General features: G+C 40.3%; 1 pseudogene; it reads right to left on the minus strand.

The window, feature by feature from the left end:
• Positions 1–5,844: 5,844 nt before the first annotated feature.
• Positions 5,845–7,582, minus strand: LOC121949776 (annotated as a pseudogene).
• Positions 7,583–8,048: the final 466 nt, after the last annotated feature.

Here is an 8,048-nt window from a genome sequence, read left to right on the forward strand (position 1 = left end):
GGATACATTTTCTGGCAATCTCTGCCAGAGACAATATTATGCTGGAAATATACAGGTATTAACTGTTAAGATTTCAGATGGTCAAATAAACGGGAGTTGCCGGGCTCTGGCACGGCCCAACAGAGAAGAGATTGTGTGTGAACAGGTCGCTCCTAATGAAACACACGAGGGGGAAGCTGCTCAATCACTAATAATTACTCCTCCCTCCATCCATCCTTCCCTCCATCCATCCTTCCATCCATCGCTCTCTCTGTGTCTCCCTCGCCCCCGGTCCAGGTGATTTCCAACCACCTCTCTCATTTATCTTCCCCGCCTTTGATTTCAATGTGACATTCATTTCACGCTCATTTCCTCCCTGCTGCCGCCGAGGCCGTCAAGGCCGGCCTTTCATACGCACCTCAGAGCCACTAAACAGTCTCTTATGCCGTGACCTTTAGCAGGCGGGGACAAACAGCGCTCAGCGGGGCGTAAATGATGATGGATCTGTTCTGGCAAACTTCGGGGTTGAGTTACGCAGGACCGGCTGCGGTTTACATCTGGCTGCATGTGTTCACATTCAGGGTCTGAGGGCGAGACTGCAGCTCTGTTGTTACACACGTAGATATTTAACGACTCTCCAGGGGTTAAAAGTTACACAAGGTTAACTGTTGGACTGTTAATTAACACGTTATTACTACCTTAAGTGAACTTTTAATTTAAAAAAAAAAGATGCGGTGCTGTTGCTCAACCTTTGCGTGTACATTTACTACATCGTTAATGTACAGCTTATCACAGTCGCCATTACCGCCGCTATAGTGCGATCTCTACCAGCTTCTATCTGCTGCTGAGCTCATATTTTTCTCGTGAGTACTCTGAAACTGGAGAAAAGTGGTTTGATTCCTCTCAAAAACATCAGAAGAAGGCATTGATTAACTGAAAATATTGTCAAGAAATGAGTTGGAATTACAAGAAAATTACTTGAAAATTTGTAAAAAAAAAAAATTTTTTTTTTTTTTTTTAAAAGACATAAACCACCAAGATGCTGATGCCAAAAGCCACCTTTCATGTCTGCATAACACGCCGCTGGACAGCATCAGCTGGGAACGTCATTCGACAAAAACATACTTGGTGTCATTATACGGTCAGACGGATACGCCAGCATCATACGCCACAGGACGGCGGATCATGCTGCAAGGGCAGGCAGGAGGGGCGGTGGATGCATCCAACAAACTGCAGATTTGCATGTCAGAGTCCAGTTTTCACTTCCCGTCTGAATGTGATGTTTAACCATCGGTGCCAGCATGTGTGTTTGATGACATCCTGGCGTTGGTTGCCATGTGCTTTTATTATCTAAACATAACCATGTGCAGCATGATCCCACCATGTGCTTTTGTTGACATCATGGTAGCGGCATCCTGGAACGTAAACAGCAGATGCAGAAGGACACCAAGAGCGTAATATGTAGTCGCAGAAGTCCCCTGCAAAGCGACAACATGTGACGACTTGGGATGAGAACATGTTGGCCCGTCACATTGGCCACTATTACTGCCATAGTACAATTCCTACCAGCTTTCATCTGCTACTTGAGTTCATATTTTTCTCATGAGTAACCTAGGGTTAACCCTTAACATGGGGGGCAGGGTAATAATAATAGTAATATTATTTGTTATTTTTTATTATTTTATTTTATTTATTTTTTGTTTTGCTTAATTTTGGCCTATGTCTTTGCTCAAGTTCCAAAGCATGTCATAGTCATTTACACATTTACATATACATTTTACATTTACATATTGTCATTTATAGATTTTTTTCCAAAAACATAGAGATGGCAACATTATAAAATAAAATTATATGAAAATCAGCAACATTTAATTTAAAAAAATCAATTAATTATTTGATATTTTTATTTTTATTATAATAATAATAATAATAATAAAAAATGTTGCCACGCTGGCCATTGCCTTTGTCTGTGTGTTTTAGAAATGAATTAAATCTGTTTTCTCAGGTTTCAGGGGGTCAGACAGCTTGTTCAAGGCATCTGAACAAAACACACACAGAAAAACCTACTGATGATAATCCAGATTTCAAAGGGTTAAACAGTGCAGCAGTCAGTCAGTGGAACTGCAGCGCCACCTGCTGGTGAGAGAGAGATCTGCCCTCTGTCACGCAGGATGTTTTGACTTGTCACAGCAGGTGAGGCACAGGTGTAAATACTGACACTGATGAGGGCTGGATTCCATTTAGCTGGTTGGGTTTTTAGGGTGCAGGTTATGTTATCAGTCACACCTGTGCGTCAGGCTGTCTGCTGTGAAAGAGGGAAAAATAAGAGACAAAGGGAAAAAGAAGCAAGCTGAAGAAGGTAATTTTATGTTTTTTACCAAGTTTTGGAGGATTTAGTGTTCACTTTTTGTTGCTGGATTCTGGCTTTTTTTGAGTTTGAAAGAGGATTTGGGCAGTTCCAAAAACTGCCCAGTTGACGTGCTGTTTCTTTGTGTTTCCAGCTGAATGTGCAACCCAAATTTCCTGTTGTTTTAGGGGTCAAAAATGACCTGTTATTATGTTTAACAGCCGAGAGAACCCAACAAAATGATCTTTTTTACACCTGAAATTCAATTATTTTTCCTGAAATGACACACACACACACACACACACACACACACACACACACACACAAACACATACACACATGCACACTGTCCTCATTGTACAGTATAATATACTATGTTGCTAAAGACTGTTTGTGTTTCCTCATAATAAAATGCTTTTTGCACATTTCTCCTACTTAAGCTACAGAAGTTATATATGTTGCTAAAAAATATTTTTAAACCTATCAAATACCGTAAGTAATAATGATAATGACAATAATAACATTAATAGTAATAACAACTACAACTACAACAATAATAATAATATTTCTAGTAAAATTTATAATAACCACAACAGCTACAATATTATTATTTATTTTATTTATTTATTAATGATAATAATAACAGTAACAATAATAATAATAATAATAATAACGATAATGATAATAAACCTCTACTTTAGTAAAAAAAAAAACAATTATGAGGTGTGTTGTACTAAAAAATACTTCAAATGCAGTTTTTACCTAGATATTATGTCTAAAAAAAATTTCTATCTATCTGTCTATCTATCTAGATATACAGGTGCATCTAAAAAAAACAGAATATTGTGAAAAAGTTAATTATTCTTAGTAATTTGTTTTAAAAAGGTAAACTTTTATTTATTGTATATTCATTATATGCAAATAAAATCCAGAAATCCAGTATCTTAAATAATCTGAATATTTCCTAAGATCATTCAAAAAATTATAAGTATGTTAATTTCTATACTCAGTACTTGGGCAGAGCTTTTTTACTACGAATTACTGCATCAGTGTGGCACGGAGGGTTGTAGTTTTGGGTCGTATGTTTCCAATATTTTGAACATTTTTCTCAATGTAGGTTATAAATATAAAAATTAAAATATGAAAATGCTTGAAAACTTTTAGTTATAAGTCTAACATATATTAAATTGTCACTTTCTTAAATAACTGATGGAAAATACTTCTTTTTTTTTTTTTACAATATTCTGTTTTTTTAGATTCACCTGTAGGTACATAGAGATAGATAGGTGTGTGTGTGTGTATGTGTGTGTGTGTGCGTGTGTGTGTGTGTGTGACAGTAAATAGTTGGTTAAATTTTAGCAAAGAGTTGCAACAGCGCCGTCTGCTGGCACAGCAGCAGTGTTGTAGTTTGCTCTGCGTTCAGGTCTCGGATAATTGCTGATTTTGTAAGAAATTAAATGTTAATACTTTGTATTTTTGTCTGGTTAACTTATTCATAACAACTTTAGCTAACTGTTCAGAGCCCAGTTTGTGATGGGTTTTTTTTCGACAATGATTCTTATAGAGACTAAAATTTTCATATTTGGTGTAAAACTGGCTTAATTGTTCACGTGCTCCACATGTTGTCCTGACCCATCCTGAGACGAGAGCTGCCGACCGTCATCCAGCTGTCACACTGTGTTTACAGTAGGGCTGGGCGATTAAACGGTAACGTTATCAATCGCAATATAACTTTTCCTCCATTGAAATATGAGATGTAGTACATAGAATATCCATAGAACGCATTCCAGCCATGTCCGCTCCGCTGTCACTGTCCGACAGTGTCTCAACCGGTGTCTCCGCCAGTGTCTCCACCGGTGTAGACACCAGTAAAAGGCAGATTTATAAGCCATTTTTTTAAACAAAGTTCAAACAAAGTTGCTACTATTAAAATTCCATGCGGCTGTTTGGGCATATTGCTGCTGATGGCATTATATATTCCTGCATTGCATTTTTAAAATTTACATCGGAGTCTTGTGTCCTGTCGGCTCTGAACAAGGTCCGCCCATTAAGTGCAACAGCTTGATCCGGGATGTTAGGGGTTAACCATGTCCCTTTGAAGATGTGCGCAGAGCAGTTTCTGATGCGTTGCTGAGCGATCCTCAATCACATCTCATCACATTATTCTCCTGCGAGCGGACATTAGCCAGAAGAAGGCTTGGTAGAGGAACAGCTCTCGGTCCAAGTCAGTCTGCCTCGCCCTGATGCTGGCTCTCTTCCCTCTCTGCACCTTTCCGTTTCGTTTCTCCCCCATGGTCTGAATGGCGCTCAGCATAGGCCATTGGTGGGGATCGTCTTGCGGTCTGCTGCATTCAGTCCACACAACTTTTCCCGATACTGATAAGTGCTTCTCTATCATAGAAAAAGTCATGCTTCAGCAGAAGGAGCCATAGAGTTGAAAAAAAATAGAAAAACATAACCAAAAAAGTAGCAAGGATTTGAGGTGTTACTGGCTGCTGCGTCTTACATGCACTGCAACATCAAAGTAATTTGACCTTGAAAGTTAACCAGCTAGGAACACCAACAATAGCACTTTAACGTTACATGCAATGATGTAAAGCAGAACCCCTTTTTGTCTTTGCACCTAAGATAAGACTCAAATAGCTTGTGTTTGATAATAATACCAGAGTCATCCTGATTATGAAATTATATACAATGTACATACAATATATAATTTATTATATATAATATATAATTATATGAGGCTCTATTAAAGATTTTCTAGATCCTGCTAGAACAGGATCTGGCACCTCCCACATTTGGACCGTAGCCTATTTAATTGGATCCGGCACCTCCTGTGTCACTATGAATATACATTAAAATGTTTGGAAACTTTATAATCTGGACTAGAATTTAAAATAAAGTTTGTTGGATCTGAACAATGATTGGCCGATCAAACTTGCACTTATTGATACATGACCACAGTACAGATTAAAAACAAGGTTGAAGGAGCCAAAAGATGAGAAACTTAGTGAAATAATTTTACAAATTAAAAAAGTCAACAATATAAACAAAAGGCAAATTGTCTAAATAATAACAAAAAGATAGTAAAAAAAAATTAAAAACTGTCACCAATTAAGTGCCTAAAAAGTGTTTTTGCAGAATATTATGATGTCATAGTTGACCTTTTAACTCTTGAATATAAATGCCATCACTTAATCATTTTATCCTGTTAGTCATTTCTTTTAGCATATGAATTCTTGAGTAATGGCCGAAAGCATGTTTGTGCCAAATTTGGGGAAACTCCCTCAAGGCCTTCTTCAGATATTGCATACACCAGAATGAGATGGACAAAAGGTCATAATGACCTTTGACCACTGAATTCTAATCAGTTCATAGTTAAGACAAAGTGGACGTTTTTGCCATATTTGAAGAAATCCCCTCAAGGTGTTTTCAGACATCACATTCACAAGAATGAGACAGACGGGGTCACAGTGACCTTGAACTTTGAACAATAACCACCAAAATCTAATCAGTTCATCGTTGAGTCCACATGGATGTTTGTGCTAAATTTGAAGATGGACAGATAACCCAAAAACATGTCCGTCCACAGATATCCTCAGCTCCTTTAAGTAAGACCAACATCATGAACATAATGATCGTCTTTCTCTCTAACTGCTCTGTTTTACTGTCACACAGACCTTCAGTGGTAATATTTTGAGTTCATCCCAAGTGGTAATGTAAGGAAACATCCTCTCAGTGAAAGTGTGTCTGAAGGTGTGTATGTGTGTGTTAGTATCAGCATCAGAAAATGACAGCTTTCTGCCTTTCCAGTTCAGATTCACTCTGATCCTCTGGAGCTTCTTCTTGACTTTGAGAGCAGTGGGTGGATCTGGTGCTGACTGTGCAAAGTATTTACCTTCATAGAACCACAATCTCCATAATCCAGACTGTATGAACCCCTTCCTCTGGACAGACTCTGCTAACACACCCAGTACCCAGCCTGCAGTGTCTCCAACCTCGACGTCCCAGCTGTGAGTCCCTGAGTTAAAGCCCTCAAAGCCGAGAACAGAGTAGTGTTTATCAAATCTCTCTGGATTATCAGGAAGCTGCTGTTTCTCTCCTCTCGCTCTCACGCTGGTCAGATCTTCAGACAGGATGTAGTTTGGATGAGCAGTGTTTGGGTCCAGAATCAGAGGACTGTAGGAGACCATGTTCCTCATCTTGTTCCAGATGTTGAAGGTGAGGTTGCCCAGGTGTTTGGCCTCGTCTATCAGAGCTCCTGAGAGCAGCTGTGGATCCTCCAGCAGGGGGCGCTGCTGGACTCTGTCCACCGCAGCCTTGTATCTCTGCAGGAAGGAGACGTCTTCGGCTCTCAGCTCGTCCTCTGCGTCTCTGACCGTGTCTGAAAGAGCTGCTATCTCTCTGCTCAGAGCCTCCAGCTCCTCCTTCATCCTCTGACTGACTCTTCTGCTCCTCTTCCTCCCTCAGTGCAGCCATCCTGGCCTCCTCTTCCTCCTCCAGAAACTGGTGAAGCTTCTTAAACTGCTCCTTAATCTGCGTCTCTGTGCGTCGGGCCTGGACCTTCATGTGAGCTGCTGTTTGTTCAGACTTCACTTTAACTCGTTTAAAAACCTTTAACTTCTCCTTTAAGAGCTCCATAGTTTCCTGAAGTTTCTTCTTGTGTTGTCGTGCAGCTTCATCGACGGGTCTGAATCTGTGGTCGCTGTGTTTTTCTGAATCTCTGCAGACGACACACACCGGCTGCTGATGGTCCAGACAAAAGGTTGTGAGTTTCTGAGAGTGCAGACTGCAGAGAGCCTCTGAAGCTCTCTGATCTCTCTCCTGTAAGAAGGACTCACACAGCTGCTTTAACACCAGGTTACAAGGTGGTTCAAACTTTGAAGATCTTCTCTTACAAACTGGACACTCCTGTGCTGGTTTCTGTGTCCACCAGCTCTTCAGACAGTCTTTACAGAAGCTGTGGCTACATGACAGAAGAACAGGATCTCTGAAGACGTCCTGACAGACCGGACAGCAGAGATCCTCCTCTGATCTGGAAGCCATTTAGACTCTGAGTGAAGCTGAAAACACAGCAGACAGAAAGTACAGTCAGTCATGGCTCCTGTCCCCCTCCACTAACTTCACTGAAGTTTACTTTCACTTTGAGTCGTGTTTTTGGTCAAACTCACATTCAGTGTGTGGAGAGTCAGCAGGTTGAAGCAGCAGTGTTGGAGTTCCCACCTTTCTCTCCTGTAGAGGAAGCTGTTAGTTTGATCTGAAGGTGAATCTGTTTTCCGCTCTCACTAAAGAGAGACACACAGAGACAAACATTTTTTTGGTTTGTGTCAGGCGACTCAGGTGACGGGTGGAGCTTTGTCACGCCTCTTCACCAAAATGCCGTGCCCCAACATGTAGCACAGGGGTGTGTCTTTTTCCAGAGCACTGGTTCATTGCTGGATGATTAATCTGAATGTTTGCAGCAGTTATGCTTTTATGTTTAACAGTAGTTTGAATGTGATGCAGGAGTTAAAATATATTTTTGTAAAATCCAAAGAATATTCAGGGAATGGGGGACCATGAAACATCGAGGTGAAGGTGTACCACTGTAGACTAGCAAGTGGGTTGGTGCTGGAGGGGAAGCAAACAGATGGCAGTTGTTTAGTCCTGGACTCTGTACAACTTGTGTTGATGTATTGCCCGCTGTGTGCCGAGGAGAGGAGGACTTAAGCCATTGAATCAG

This window comes from Plectropomus leopardus, chromosome 2, assembly GCF_008729295.1.
Source record: "Plectropomus leopardus isolate mb chromosome 2, YSFRI_Pleo_2.0, whole genome shotgun sequence".
Taxonomy (NCBI): Eukaryota; Metazoa; Chordata; class Actinopteri; order Perciformes; family Serranidae; genus Plectropomus; species Plectropomus leopardus.